Source organism: Mauremys mutica, chromosome 11, assembly GCF_020497125.1.
Source record: "Mauremys mutica isolate MM-2020 ecotype Southern chromosome 11, ASM2049712v1, whole genome shotgun sequence".
Taxonomy (NCBI): domain Eukaryota; kingdom Metazoa; phylum Chordata; order Testudines; family Geoemydidae; genus Mauremys; species Mauremys mutica.
The window spans coordinates 72438433-72454945 of record NC_059082.1 but is presented as its reverse complement, the minus strand read 5'-3'; the positions used below and the strand labels follow the sequence as shown (position 1 = coordinate 72454945).

General features: G+C 41.7%; 1 long non-coding RNA gene across 1 annotated transcript; it reads right to left on the bottom strand.

Moving 5' to 3' along the window:
• Positions 1-337: 337 nt before the first annotated feature.
• On the bottom strand, positions 338-15814 carry LOC123344742. The gene is made up of 3 exons (XR_006572647.1): positions 15685-15814; positions 1039-1277; positions 338-944 (listed from the first exon to the last, which is right to left on the bottom strand). It is a non-coding gene; the product is annotated as an uncharacterized LOC123344742 (long non-coding RNA).
• Positions 15815-16513: the final 699 nt, after the last annotated feature.

The window sequence follows — 16513 nt, the reverse complement described above, 5'->3', positions numbered from 1 at the left end:
AAACCTTAGTGGGAAATTTTAACTTTTAATTAAAAAAACAAACAAACCCCCAACCCAAACATTTTCAGTCAAAGACTAGAAAAATGTGGGCCAAAAACTAAAACATTTTCTATCTTCGGTTTTATTTTTTTACAAAAAAGCGCACATTTTTCAAGGAAAATTTTATTGCAAATTCTCATTTAATCAAAAAAGCCATTTTTTCATTGAAAAAAAAATTGATGGGAAATATTCAACTGGCTGTACTGTTCAGATGACCATTTGTCTTCATACGGAGCTGAGAGATGCATATATCATAAAGAACTGGTGTGGCGGGGCATCTGCCCCGCACTGGCCCTGATAGGGTTAAAACCCAGCCTGGAAGGCTGCAAGGAAACAGCCAATCAGGGCCCAGCCAGCCCATATAAAAGGTAGCTGCAGGCCAAAGCATATGGTCTGCTGCAGGAAGCCCAAGGGAGAGGACTGGCTTCCTAGAGGGCTGCAGGACTATCACTGTGAACTGGGCTGCTGGGACTTGCAGGCCCAAGGCCCTGGGAAGAGGGTGAAGGAGCCAGAGGCAGGAGCTGAAGGTGCTGGGGCTGCGGGGAAGTGGCCCAGGGAATTGAGACAGACTGGTGGAGAAAGAAAGGAGGGGCAGCAGGAAGCTGTTGTTTATAGGGTCCCTGGGCTGGGACCCAGAGTAGTGGGCGGGACTGGGTCCCCCACTCGCCGCTGAAGAAGCAGCCAGGCTATGGACTGCCAAGCCGCTGTGAGAAGCAGCAAGACTGTTGCGGAAGGAGTCCCCTCTCTGGCTGTGTCACGAAGCAGAGGCAGTGAGACTGGAACTGCAGTGGGTCTGTAGGCGGAGAAGAGGATGCAAGAGCCACCAGAGGGAACACCCACTGACCAGAGCTAATTCCCGAAACGATCAGCAGGAGGCGCCAGTGTGGTGAGTGAGCCCGTGACAACTGGAATCAAGGAAGTGAGAAGATAAAATTCATGGAGTAAATTTGAAAGAGTTATCTGAGAAGGGAAAGTATGCGTCAGTTACAGGGTCCTTACGTTAAGATGCCTATCCATCCGGTGCCTCTGAGCATGGATTGTCAATGGTTCAACATGATACAGAACACGGATATACATTGCTAAATCACTGACATTCAGGGTGGGATTTTCAAAAGCATTCTGCTTTGACCTAACTGCTTCTATTGAAGTCAGTTATTATAAGCACAGTCGGTACTTTGGAAGATTCCGTTGCTTGTAGGCAAGTGTTTGAAAGGCAGATTTCATTAGAGATGATGGCCCTGGAAAAAATAAATGCATATCAACACTCTGTTTGGAATTACCTGATCTAATTTTAATAGACTCTTGCCAAATTCTACTCTCACATTCTCCCAGGTTAATTGCATTGATTTAAGTGAGTGAAAAACATTAGGTTTATTCATGATCAGCATTATCTTCATGAAGAAGCGAGAAGATTTTATATCTAGGCTACATCTCAATCTGTTTTAACCATGGCTATTTATTTATATTGATCTTGCTTGTTTTATTTTAGTAAGCATGTGAGGAGTATATTTCATCTAGATTTATGTACATTAATATTCACATCCCTCACATTTCACATGTCTTTGCTGTGGGTTTCCCTCCCCCTCTCTCACCTCCCTTTGTAAGATTAGTTGCCTTTTGACTCTTGCATTCTTCATACTTCATGAAGCACCTAAAGCTGTATCTGTTTGAAACTAATCAAAATTGTCATGATTCTGGGGCTGGATGTCTGTCTTTTGTTTTTCTATTCCATATCACTCAGTAATGAAAATCACTGACTTGTCTTGTTGACTCTTTTGCTCCTTTTATTTCTCGCATTCAAATGCCACACAGACTTGTGTGATGAAGTCATTGACGTGTCCATTATTCTTCATTTATCTGTACTAAATTGCCTTTGTCATCTATTAGTCTTCAGACATTGTAAGTCCCTTGGTATTAAGATTTTTTTTCCCCTCGGAGTTTATTGCTCTCCTTTCATCCACTTTGACCATTACTAATCTTCCCTCTTTGTTTTTAATTTTTTGGGCACCTTACCTAGTTCACAACCTTCGTGATGTTCAGGATTCATACATTATAATTTATGTGAGTTTCTCCTAACTACCAGTGATAAAGCTGCTTTTGTCAGCATTTGCAAAGAACCACACTAATTGGCAGTGGACGAGTGCTTCCAGTAATGTCAAAGAATTAATATTTCAGAATAAGTAAAAAAAAAAACCAAAAAAAAAACCCCACACCTAATCCCTAATTTATGGTTTGGTCGTATTTGGATCTGGTGCTTTGGTTCATGGCCATTTCTAAAAAGCTTTAGGAAACAGTCCTTACAGAATGCTAATAGGATAGGGGAAGCCAGTACCATCAAAGAAGAGATGCCTCCTACATGGTACCCTACTGAGAAGCAGATGGAAGACATTGTATTGGTTTGAGGCTTCACCCAGCCTGCGAAAAAAACAAAACCAAAAATACTTTTTAACACTAGGGCCCTTCTTGTTGAGATCCAAAGCAATCCCAGATATTTCCCCGAGCCAAAACCTCAAAGCAAAAGAGGATTTCTGCATGAAAGTGGACCCATCCTTGGAGAGCTCAAACTGCCCCTGGTGCTCATATTCGTCCCAATGATCCTCAGCTGGGCTAAATCAGTGCAGCTCCACTGCCTTCACCAATTTACAGTAGCTGAGGATCTGGCCTATAGTTCTAATCAGTTTTTCAACACATTCTAAGCAATGCCATGTGTGACAAACACAGTAGATACTCGGCAAAAATCTCCCTCAGTACTGGTCAGTTTATTTCATACAGAAGAAACTAAGAGTTGGTGCTTTTTTGTAGCCATAAACACCTTTAATTATAAGGCTTCTTTCACTCACTCACAGAGAATTATACATCGGCTTCAAGTGAGTTTCATTTTCAAATGCCATTATATAGTAGGAGCAAGACATAAAATGATATAAAATTATATTGGAGTGATTCTTGCTGGAGCGGGAATTGCAATCTTTGCATAAAGATATGGTTCCAGAACAGCAAAAATATCTCACTAAATGGTGGGGGAGGGAGGGAATCGGGTGTGGGGGGAATAGCTGCTGGCAATAAGGTCAAGGAACTAGCTTTATCTACTATAGGACTCTAAGGCTATGTCTACATTACACACCGCTGGGGGCGGCATTGTAGGGTAAGTGTAGCTACATGCCACACTGAAAAGCAAACTGTGTCCACATGGTGGCTTGTAGCTACACACATCAGTGAAAGACTCTGGCAGGGGGGAGGCCGTGAGGAAAGACTCCAGCAGCGGGCAGCTACTCGCACATTCTGGGAATACCAGACATTCTATTTTTTTCTGGGAATGGCATGACCCTTCCCCTGCTGTCAGGACCTCTCACTGATGGTGCATGCAAGGTCACACAACATGGAGGGCACCATTTTGAAGAGTGTGCCGTCCAGCCCCCGCCAGCATGATCTTGCACGCACGGAGGTCATGCCAGTGGGAGTGAAGTGGTACGCTCTCCATAATGACACCCCCCATCTGATAGCAGACAAAGCAATGTCCAGTTTTGTCTCCGTACCGGACAGGGGACAAACTTGAAAAAGCAGGACTGTCTGGTTTAAAATCAGATAAGAGGCCTACCTACCCTGCTGCCCTCCCCCCTGCCCTTTCCCTGCTGCTGGAGCTTTTCCTTGTGATGGGAAAAGGCTCCAGCAGTGGGACATCACACTGCTGAAAACAGCAATGCAGCCAAGGGAGGCATTGCTTGGGCATGTAGAACCATGTCAGGTACCTACCCTAAAGCGCTGTCATGTCTGTACTCTACTCACCTAAGCAGAGCCTCACCGTTCACACTGCTATTTATACCCGTGCTGGGAGGCACACAGTGTGTGAACTCTACACACCGCCATAGGGAGTGTTCAGTATAGACGTACCCTAAGGGTATGTCTACACTGCAGCTGGGAGTGAACCTCCCAGCCCAGGCAGACAGACTCACGCCAGCTCTACTCAAGCTAGCACAGTGAGGCTTCTAGCGTTCATTATCAGTTGAAGGGGGAAAAAAACTCCTACATAATATTGTCTGATTTCCACAAGATGGACTAACTACCATAATACTGGATCTAAGGCCATGCCATACCTCAATGGCTCTCCTTTTTGCATGGCAAGGAACCAAACAATACTGACTATAGAACATATGGAACACCAGGGTACAGGGATGGCATCCAACAAGATACGCTGAAAACAGTTTGGCTTTGAGAAGCAGAAGCTTCCAGTGATTTCAAACCAACTAAAGCTCTGAGAAAGTAAAAACAAAACCAGCAAAACCTCCACTTAACACACTTCAGTTTTACTTTGGTTGTATTGTCACAAAGTTTTTTCCTTTCACTGACTGGCGTCCATTATAATGTACAGAAACAAGTATTCTCTGTTTCTCCCTGTCTAGAAAAGCGCTTTTCCAAGGGCAAAAACTGGGGCTCAAGTAAATTTCTCAGACGAACACACATTCCCTCTCCCCCATTCAGAATAAGCTGATGAAGGCAATGATGATTCCTTCCCCTTACCTGCCCACATAAAGCAACAGCCTATCATCTCTGGTTTAAAACAAAGATATTCCCCCACTCACTATTGATGCCACTGTTAGGTTGGCCATTGAAAAGAAAACCCAACACATATGGCTGGAATATGCAATCAAATATCTGTGAAACGGGATGGGGTACATAAGCAGCTAAAATAACTGGCTATTAATATATGTTCCTTTCTCATCCAGAAATATATGAAAAGGGTGCTTATAAAAATGAATAATGAACACAAGTAAGCAGAGTTCTATGCCTGCTGAAAAAACATTGGGCTAGACTTCCTTATAATTGTGTCGGCGTCTGCCATAATTCTGTCTTAAGTACAAATGACTGCATTGCTTTCAAAGAACTTGCTACAAATGCTATTTGCTGGGAGAAAAGATAAGTGCTAGCAGCTATAATTCAAAAGAAACAAACGCTGCACACATTCCCTAGCAACACAACCAGTGTGAAGAAAGATCTACATTTATAACAACAACAAATAGCTGGAATAGTTCAAACTGTCTATTTCTCTAAGAGCAGAGAGGAGGAAAAATTATCTGGTGGCTGTTCAGTGAAATACACCCTTAGGAATGAAGCCAGCGAATGCTTTTGTTTCTTGCTGTATCAGTCTGTGGACAAGGGATTATCCAGTATCACACCTTTGCAACCATGGAATGTTACTAACAAAAATTACAGGCTGGACTGAACCAAAATTGTGGAAGTTTGGAGCAGGGGTAGTATTGGAATCTGAACTCAGAGACAGACCCATATTTTATATTGGGTCTCTGGGTCTATAATAAACTGAACCAAACCCTAGATCTGAGCATGCACAGAAGTCTGGGAGAGTGGGTGTCTAGTATGGTTGAGAAGTTTTCAACAGTGTGGATCTGAATTTTACTGCTCAAACCAACCTCTGTAATAAACCAAGGTCTCTGGCTACACCTACATCTAGGGATCTGGAGACACAGAAGTTGTCAGGCAAGATGCACTGGGTGAAATGAAATGAAATCTTTGTCTTGGGTAAAGTAGGAGGACAGACTAGATGATCACATGGGTCCCTTTAAGCCTTAGAATCTATGATTTCCCAGAGTTCTCATCGCTTATCTTCTCATCCATTTGTGCTTGGAGATGTATCTGAAGAGAAAAGGAGGCAGTGTGGCCTAGTGGATAGAGCACAGGACTGGGACTCAGAGGACCTTGGTTGATCTTTCCAGCTTGGTCACTGACCTGCTCAGTGACCTTGGGCAAGCCACTCAACCGCCCTAAGCCTCAGTTTCCCCATTTCTAAAATGGGGATAATACTAAGTTCCTTTGTAAAGTGCTTTGAGAGGTACTGAACCAGATATTATTACTGAACCAATTCAGCAAAGAAGTCAAGAAGTCTTATGCATGCGTTTTTCTGAATTGGGACCTAAAAACAAAGCTCTAATCTCTTTGGAAAAGTCCAGTAGAACTGAATATGGATGAAACCAATAGAAGTGTAATAGGGTTATAAAAATTACTCTAAAACCTATAGAATTATATTGCATATAAGACGTTTTCTATAGATCTTTTTAAGCATCCTATAGAACTATAGCTATTGGACGAGGCAAACAATTTTATATGCCAAGTCTTAAACCCAAATTCAATTTTCTTCTTTTGGCAAATCAAAAATATCATCTTGGCTTGGATTAGCATCAATTATAGATGTGAATGGAAACTGCACTTGTGTAAGAGGTAAACGGATTAAGAACATGGGAAGTGAAGAAACTTTTCTGTGGATGTTTATTCAAATTAAAAAACAAATCTCAATCTCCCATAGCAATTTTCATAGGCATAAGAATGTTAACCCTAATATCTCAATCATATTGGAAACTGGCTAGTTAATTTGCTCTGCCTAAATTCCCCTTCCATTTGCAACAAGACGAGGTATTTCTTGCATCCTATCCTAAAGTGTTAGAGAGTATTGTACTCAGCTAAACACCTGCCACATTGCACTGCAAAGGACAAAGAGTTTTCTCTATCCTTTTGATACTTAAGATACTTAAGCATATACGTAAATTTAAGCATGTAAGTCACTGGGACTACTCATGTGCTTAAATTTAAGCACATGCTTAAGCACCTTACTGAACTGGGGCTTTAGGTACCACATCTTTTTTTGAGCTTGGACATTCCGGGCCATATCAGCATAGTTCTACTAATATCAGTTGAGCTATGTGATTTCTAGTAGATTTGGCAACTCCAAACTATTTACCCAATCCTATTTCCAGAGTGGTAGCCATGTGGTCTGTATCAGCAAAAACAACGAGGAGTCCTTGCGGCACCTTAGAGACTAACAAATTTATTTGGGCATAAGCTTTCGTGGGCTAGAACCCACTTCATTCTAGGACTTCACAAGGACTCCTCACTGTTAATCCTATTTCCATTACCTCTTTTGCTGTGACATTGAAAAGTAGCCTCTTTATTGTATTCGTGATTAGAAATTATCCATTTCTACCCTACTTTTATGTTTATAACATTTGACATCTCACCCTTAAAAGTTTAAACTGCTCTTTCTACCTCATAGGGTAAGGGATATATTTCTCAAAACTATTTCATTCATGTGGTAGCATTTACAGCAGGCCTATATTTTGCCACATTACAATTCATGGACACCAGTCAAACAGATGGTAAAAGAATATTTTATTTAATATAAAGCATATGGCATCCGAAAAAAGATTTTCTTACATCAACCACTGAAGGTCAAGCCAACTGACACTGAGAATAACATCAGCAGCAGCAACAAGCAAAATTAAAATGCTTCATGAAAAATGTGATGGTGGAAAAAGTTGACTGAAGCTTTGTTAAGCATCCTGTTGGTTGGCCCAGGATAGCAACCTTCCCAAGGGAATGCATCTGTCTTCAGTAATCACTGACTCGATGATAACATAAGATCTGTTCTTCACTTTTGGGAACTGATTCAAATTATTTGGACTAATTGCTTAAAAAAAAACCCTAAAAACCAACAGATCGCAGACCATTGCCTTACCCCTGGTCTTCCCTTTGGGGTGGGGGGGTAGGAATCAATCTAAGATACGCAACTTCAGCTACGAGAATAGCGTAGCTGAAGTTGACGTATCTTAGATCGACTTACCTCCCATCCTCACGGCGCGGGATCGATGGCCGCGGCTCCCCCGTCGACTCCGCTTCCACCTCTTGCCGTGGTGGAGTTCCAGAGTCAACGGGGAGCACGTTTGGGGATCGATTTATCGCATCTAGACTTTAACGGAACTACACTGATTTACACCAACTGCAGATTTGCCCATATCCTTCAGGAAGCTTTGTCACTGAGGCCACGTCTACACTACCTGCTGGATCGGCGGGTAGTAATCGATCTATCGGGGATCAATTTATCGCATCTCGTCTAGACGTGATAAATCGATCCCCAAATCGACGCCCGTACTCCACCTTGGCAGGAGGAGTAAGCAGAGTCGACAGGGGAGCCGCGGCAGTCAACTTACCGCCACGAGGATGGCCAGGTAAGTTGAACTAAGATACTTTGTTGCGTATCTTAGATCGATCCCCCACCAGTGTAGACCAGCCTTGAGACATCATTTTTAGTGATATTTTCTCTTTGTACTGTTAAAAATAAAACTTTGTTCAATGTTTAGCTCTTGCCTTCTTTGAACATCCCTTCCTTTTTGTTTTGTTTTGTTTTTATTTCCAGACCAGAAGTATTTTCAAAATGTCCTATTCTCAGTAATGGACCGGCTTCTTTTGTCCACTAAACCTGCTTTTGTGCTACTTTCTGTAGCACAAAGCAGACTTCACCCCCAACTGACCTGAATCTTAAGCTGCTATAGTTCTATGCCACCTGTCTCCTGACCCCTGGCATAGGGGGTGTGGCTGGGCAAAAGAGGGAGTAGCCAGGGCATAGTTTACAGCAGCTCTGAGCCTTCTGTAATGACACAGGGAACTGAGCTAGTGTAGAACTGATAGTAGACTCAGAGGATTGGGGATATAAATGGCTCTATTGTGCCACCTTCCCCAAATGCAGCAACATCTGTAGAGTTCCTGAGGTAGTCTCAGAAGATGCTTTGCCTTCCTTTCACTGCTTAATATGCAGCATAACTCTGACTGTGTAAACATCTTCAAATTATACAGCAGCATGGAAACCACATTCCCCCTCCACCTCTGAAGCAATTTCATTGTACCTTTCTTTCTCTATTCAGCCTATAAACCCGTTAGCATTCTTCTGCAATTTTCAATCCTTGAGTGGAACTAAGGTGACCTGTAATACTGACCTATTTGCAATAAGAATCCAAACTGAAGCCCATTCTGGTAAGATATTTTTGTATCTCATCCTTGGCCTACAGAGATTTTTAAAAATGCAGTAGAGGTTCACTCATCCCTGAGGGCACTGTTTCAAATCCAAAGCAATTTGGTCATTATGTACTGGAGTGTAGGTACATGATTTGGCTCTCAGGGGCTTTTCAGTCCAACCAGTATTCAACCAATTCAATCAAGGCGGTAGTTTCATTTAAACACAAAATTGTACAATTTCAGATCAAGATGGAGGTCAGTAATGAGGATCTTGGGGGACATCATTCTGCCGCGCAAAGACTAAAAGAATAATGTCCTTTACAATTCTATCGTGTGCATGACATGCACTTAAGAAGAATATTCTTTCTGCGTTAACCATCATCCAAAACACAGAGATGGATGAACAAAAACTTTCAGAATAGTCCCTTCTTTTGTCTTTTTGACTGTAACAATTTTATTTCTAAAGTGCAAACTGCCCAAAATGTCACACAAGCCATTAAACATGGTCGGAGTGAACAGCAATGAATCATCGTTAAATGTACCAGACAGAAAACAAGACTCAAGCACAATACTTAAGAGTTTAAGAGAACAGTAGCATTACAGAGCCAGCTAGGGGATCTGAATGCTCAGTTCCCATTAAAATTAGTGGGAAATGAGTGTCCAAATCCCCTAAGCTGATTTGAAAATCTCAGATGTCGGATTTAACTAGTGATTGGTGCTTACAATAAAACCTTTGTGAAAGGGAAATGCTTTAATATACTGTTTAAAGTCCCAGTTCAGAAAAGCTCATTTAGATATGGGGGTGACACAAGCCTGTCTCCATAGCATCATCCCTGCTTCATAGTGAGGGGACTTCCCTGTGGGAGATCATGCTGATGTAGTCAACATCCTGCTTTAAATCCATCTGTATTTGGTATAGTGTTGAAGGGTTGTTCCGGAAAGGGATGCTTTCCTGAATGGAGGCATTAATGTGAGGAGCGATGGGCAAAGGTGACTATCCAGAATGAGTGATTTTCATAGACTAGATTAGATTGTCAGCAGATGTTGTATTTATAGTGCTAGAAAACTGATATTTGTATTTGAGCAAAGAAATGGCTATTTAGGCAACCCAATTTGTGGGCACAAATGTAGGCATGCAACTGAATGCACCAAGGGGCCTCTGTGGCAAAGCTACAACTGGCTTCAGTGCACTGAAGTCTGACCTTTGTAAATTGGGAGCCACATTACATGGAATTTAAACTGATGCAGCTGTTTAAGGCATGGATAAATTGTGAATCTATCCTGCCCTTTGGGTCCCAAGTGCAGAATCTTAGGTTCTGCTATGGTAATTATCGGTAACATATTCATAGGCATATCAACTGTTGATATTCTGACCTGTCTTAGATGCAGTGGTTTTAGTCTTTACATTTCTATGTGTTTTGCTCCACAGGGATTTAATTAGGAGATACGCTTTAAAGCACCCACTCCATATTTCAGCATCTTCTCTCCAAAAATGACCTTTGATTTGTTGATTTTCGCTTGCTTATGCATACTCTGAAATGCATTTTGCAAGCTGAATTAATTTTCATTTGCAGTTTACCATTTATGTTAAAATTTATTGCAGCCTTAACTTCCTTTATGAAGATCAGCTTGTAAAGGAGAATCTTCGTAAAGTTTAATTTAAATCACTCAGGGTAATGTCTGTGAAATGTGTATAATGACTGTTCTTATTAGAGTCCTCAGCGAGGCAAAAAAATAATAAATACACAAAACCAGGAGTAGGTACAGAATTTAAAACATTTTTCCTTTTGGAGAATCAAATTTTAGTCCATAAAAGACCATCTGAGCATTAATTCTAACATTTTTATTACATAGAATCAAACCCACTGTTCTGAGCAATCTCAGACTTGCCATTTAAAGCTCAGTTGCTCTCCTTCAGTAAAATGAATGGATGAGAGCAAAATCTAGTAGGAACCCAGTGGGGATGTGGAAGCAAGGAGATATAACTCTGCAACATGTTTCCCCTACAAACTCATGTCACAAGGGTCCCTCCGCCTTCAGGACATGGTTCCACCGTTCTAAGGATGTGGGGTCAGGGTACCCTCCATAGCATCACCCCTCCTCAAAAGAAAGGACTTCTCTGTGGGAAGTCATACTGACATGCTCAACATCACCTTCAGCAGGTTCCTTCTCCATATAGTGATGCCTACCTCCCATGTGGATACATTTGGGTGCAGCATGGAGGCACACGTGATGTGGATCAGAGAAATAAGTTCTCAAGTTCATGGGCCCTTGGGGGGTGTCCTGCGATCCATGGGATCTTCTTGAAGATCATGGAATGCCCCAGTGATTAGAAACCCCACCCAGGCAATGGAACAAACTGAAAGAGATTGTGGAGCCTCCTAGATAACCCTAGGGTTTATGTAGGGGACAATATAGCCATGACACTTTGAAAGAATCTCAAAAACTTCAGAAAAATCTACCTAATTTTGCACTGATGCTATGTTAATGTAAGTTTCTTGTTTCCCACTTAACAGCTCATCACATTAAGTGTGGCTATGATTTAGAAGCCCATTGTTCAACGAAAGCATCATCATTATTATTCATTATTATTACAAAGTTACTCCTAAAAACCCATAAGCAGAGGGGTAGAGACAGAAAGAGCTAGTGCAGACTTAAAGTTCACCTATATCTTCCTTTTGCAATCCTAAACTTTTTTTTTTTCAGGCAGGGAGACTGGCCAAGAATTTTGGTGGTGGGGGATTAACCTGGACAAATTATTATGGGCCCATTTCTGACAATGTGACTCACATTAGGTGCTTGATTCTGATGGGGCGACTCACATGAGTCAATACTACTCAACATGAGTAAGGTTTGAAGAATCAGGCCTTATAGATGTTTTCATCTGCATTCAGAGGTCCTGGTTTTTAACCTGGCGTCCAATAGCATGTCCAATGCTTGCAGGAGCATTTAGTTGCACCTACATTTGAATACATTAACTACCTAATTTGCCAGTGCACAGTTACACTTATTAATGGGTGCAACTGCAGATTCAATTCACTGAGCCCAAAATGCCGCAAAATAAACAGATCTTTCTGATGAAAATGTAGGCCCCTGGAGTATGATCCAGCACAGCACTGATGTATGTATATAATTTTAAGCACATGAGATGTTAACAGGACTACTCACATGATTAAGGTTTACACACGTGTTTAAGTAATTTCCTAGATCCAGGCCCAAAGCTCTATTTCTAGGAAGCAACAGTACAGCTATAGTCACAGAAGAAAAAAAATGAGATTAAGATGGAGCTGCTTTCCCCTCTGTTATACTAACAAGCTTAATAAATATTAGCAGAGGACAGAAATGGGAAGCAGCCTCAAAAAATATTTGCCATTCAAACCCTGCGTTCAGAGCCTCAGTAGCGGAGCCATATGTTTCCTGTACTTACACTTTGGCATTTCTTCCATCATAAATATAGAAACTACATTAGCTGTTTTGTTCTTTACCATATATCCTTTTGAAAAATGAAGCTGGTATTTTTTTTTGCTACTTTATGGATTTTTAAGAATTAGAGTGAGCAGTGTTTACATGAATTGAATATAAAATCAATTCTATCTTGATTACATTTGACTTCGATAAGTACTAAGTAATGCTTCTTCCATTTAATCAGTGAACAGTGTTGTTGCTACACTATTTGCATTTTAATCAAAAATTCTCTCAAGATCCATCCAACTAGAAGCGGCAAGAATCTCCATCTAAGTGCTCAGAAATTAGGTTTGGGTTTTAATGATGAATAGTAAAATGCAATGTTATTTTGCTTTTATTTTATTTTATAACATCTACTTTAATAAATAAAACTGGTTTAAAAACTGCTAGTTATAGTTGTGTGTTTACAGACTCTGCCTCAGCTGTAGAGGCAAAATCTCTTCTGAAAGACAGAAAGAGATCCTTTAATCTGAGCATAGTATTCCAGCTGCTTCAAAAAGTAATATGGGGCATTACACCGTAGCATTAATAAGTAATGAAATATGAACTCATATGTGTAAATTCATTTTACTCAGTAGATATTATGTTGCTCTTGCTATAGCGCACCAGCATATTACTTTTATATATATACATATATACAGAGAGAGAGAGACAGATAGACAGACGGCCACACACAGAGAATTCTGTGTGAAAGGCTAGTCTTCAAAAATATGCAAATAGCAGAGAACACAAATGCTCCTATACAATGGGTGACTGCATCCTTCCCCATGCAATGGGGCTGAGGTTTTGGAAGTTGCTTAAGGGCTTTGTATTTCCCATTCCCATTAAAAAATTAATATTAAATTATCTTAGGAAGCTTTGAAAATCTGAACCTGGATGTATAGACATACTACATCATTACTATTTGCCACAGGCCCCGAGCCCCACAGGGGCCCCCACCAGAGTTTTTCGGGGCCCTTGGAGCGGGGTCCCTCACTCACTCCGAGGGGCCCGGAAAACTCTTGCGGGGCCGGGCCCAGGAGCTTCTTCTGCTCCTGGTCTTCGCCGGCGGGGGGTCCTTCCACTCCGGGGCAGAAGGACCCCCCGCTGGCGAATTACCGCCGAAGACGGAGCGGGACCCGCCGCCGAAGTTCAGCTCGGTCCCCCTCCGCCGAATTACCGCCGAAGACCGGGCTGCACTTCGGCGGCGGGTCCGGCTTCGGCGGTAATTCGGCGGCGGGGGGGGGGCGCCACGGGTCTTCGGGGCACTTCGGCGGCGGGTCCCAGAACGGAAGGGCCCCCCGCCGCCGAAGACCCCGGCCCCCGGAATCCTCTGGGCGGCCCTGTTACTAAATCCTGGATCAGCTCAGGGGATGTTACATTTAATGGTGTCAATTAAGTCAATGTATGCTTATTCTTTAGGTGAGCTGAGGTTCTGGCCCCATGCGTTCACCTGTTGTTCTTCATCTGTACTTTTTGGATCACTAGCTTACATTATCACCGATGACCCTTTGTAAAGTCTTCATGCCAAATGTAAACTAACTAATATTGTAGGAGACATTGATTCTCGGGGGGAGGGATAGCTCAGTGGTTTGAGCATTGGCCTGCTAATCCCAGGGTTGTAAGTTCAATCCTTGAGGAGGCCACTTAGGGATCTGGGGCAAAAATTGGTCCTGCTAGTGAAGGCCGGGGGCTAGACTCGATGACCTTTTGAGGTTCCTTCCAGTTCTAGGAGATTGATTGGTATATCTCCATGTCAATAACTAAATAATAAGTAATTGATCTGAAATTGTATAGCAGCATCGTCAGTAGACAGCAGTTAAAGTTCAACATATTGAACTTCTTCAGTAACATACAAGAGTTGTAGAAAGAAACAGACCTCCTAAAAACATGGCTGGGATTCTTTCTCCACCTCGTAGGCCCTAACTCTTCTCATAGCTGAGTTGTGTCATCAAGTACTGCCAAATAAACATGGGAAACTAACACCTGGAGCAACATCTTGCCTATGTTGGAACTTACAGAAGGAAGAATACATATGACAGTGTCTTATGCTTTGTGTATGTTTTCTTGGCATATCATTGTAAACCCTTCATTGTTTTCTTAAAGAAGCTGGTTGCTTTGTAATAATTGTCCAAGACCCAGATTGCTCCATCATAGTTTGTCCAAAAACCCCTTTATCGGCTTCATCTCTTGGATTCAGCTGTTATTGATTTCTGATATATTTCATAACAACTCCTATTCAAACCAGCTACATCTAATTTTATCAGCAAGTTACAGCTCCAAACCTTGTCTTTTTAATTAAAAACACCAGAGTAACCTTGTAAAAAATTATTCAATACCTCGTTACAAGGAATCTTAAGGTCACCATTGCTAAAACCATATGATACTTTAAGAAAACGAAAACTCATCTCATCACAAACTGACCAAAATTTTTAAATCACTAAAACATGCATAACTGTTCAACTTGTTCCATGTGAAATATTCACGATGAGCTAGTGTGAATTAGCATAGGTATATTGAATTCAATGGACTTCCACTAGCTGAGACTCTGGACTTGTCTGTATTGATAATTATTTGCCTGATTTATTTAAACAATCTCTTTGGCCCATAGTATGATCTTAGTTATATTGCTGAAAAGCCATGACTCACTGGAGTTGCACCAGGGATGACTGCAGCATTGACTAAAATGAAATCAGGTTCCCATAACACAGTTGTGTTCTGGTCACCCAGGAAAAGGCACTAGTGTGAACCAGAAATAAAACATGCATATCCACTGATTCAGGGAAGACCACGGTGAAATGGATTTTACTTCACTGGAGTTATTGCAGAATTACAGTCATATAGTTAGATCAAAATCTGTCCATTACACATTTTGCTGAGCACCTATAATATGTACTATTAAAAATTAGTCTCCTCATTCCTGTAATGTGTGAAATTGTCTCTGTTTGTATCATCTGTTCTCTCTTTATTGTCTCCCACTCCCATTGTTTATTGTCATTCCCTGCTGTTATTTCTAATTTAGAACCCAGCACTGCACCTTTATTTATAACCCCAGGAAACACCCCCCCCCACACACACACACAAATTGGGTTGAATCTTGAGGACAAAGCCCCTCTGCACTTGCCATGATGGTGGCAAGAGGCGACCAGGCTGGGGGGCATTGTTTCATCTGCAGAATAAGAGCAGCCTCTGGCTATGCCCGCACCCTTAGGCAACACTTGACACCGCCTTCGAGAGGTAGCTCTCTGCCAAGCAGGGATTCCCCCAATGGAGGGGGAATCCTTGGCTGTACTTTCCAGGAGCTTTACAGACACTTCACAGCATCAGAGCGATACAAAGGAGCAGTCAGTATTAGGGGCCAGAATCAGTCTCATTTGTCTCTTTTCCTTCCCATCGTTGTATTCTTACCATCTTCTCTGTTTTTATGCTTTATTCCCGCGGATGCTGTTTGACGAGAAGTATGAAGCCATTTTATCTACCACAGAGCTGTGCTCCACTGAGCCTGCTGATGATGTTAATGACCCTGCTGGCTTCTTACTATTCTACTTCTTCATGCCCTACATGCTGCATTGCTATGGCAACATGTCTCTGATGTTCTACAGCCTCCGTTTGGAATGTAACGTACCTTATTTGTTTTTACTCTTCTTTCTGAAGCGTGGCAAGTTGTAAGTCATTTTGGACGCCATTCCTGAAAGGAACACTGCAGATCGCCAGTCTCTTTTATTTTTAAAATAAGCTTTTTCTTGTCTCTGACTAAACCATCTTTACTGAATCACCTACCTGCTCCTCCCCAAAATTTCTCTCTGATGCACAAGTCCAGTCAGTCTTTACATGAACAGAGCATGTAAACTTTATCTTGAGAACTGAGTACATGCCATGTCTTGTAGAATTACATGAAAAAGGAGGCTCTCTTTCCACACACACATATCTGAAGTCTTCAAGCCCATAATCACTTAAATAAGTGCCCTCAGCTGAGTTCTTACTGGTGTATTCAGAAAAATTGCTACTCAGATTTGAAAATAATTTAATTTAGGGCTGGGTCAGTGCGTGGGATATTTTTTTTAAACTATTCTCCTCTCAGAGGACTGTCTGAGTATTGTACGTTGATCATGAATACCCTACACACTGGTCCTTCAAATGTGCTTGCCTTGTCATGGCCTGCTCACCCCTCCCAGAAACACTAAATGTTCTGAATAATACTTTCACTTAAATAAGGGGGTTCCCAAATAGTTAACTA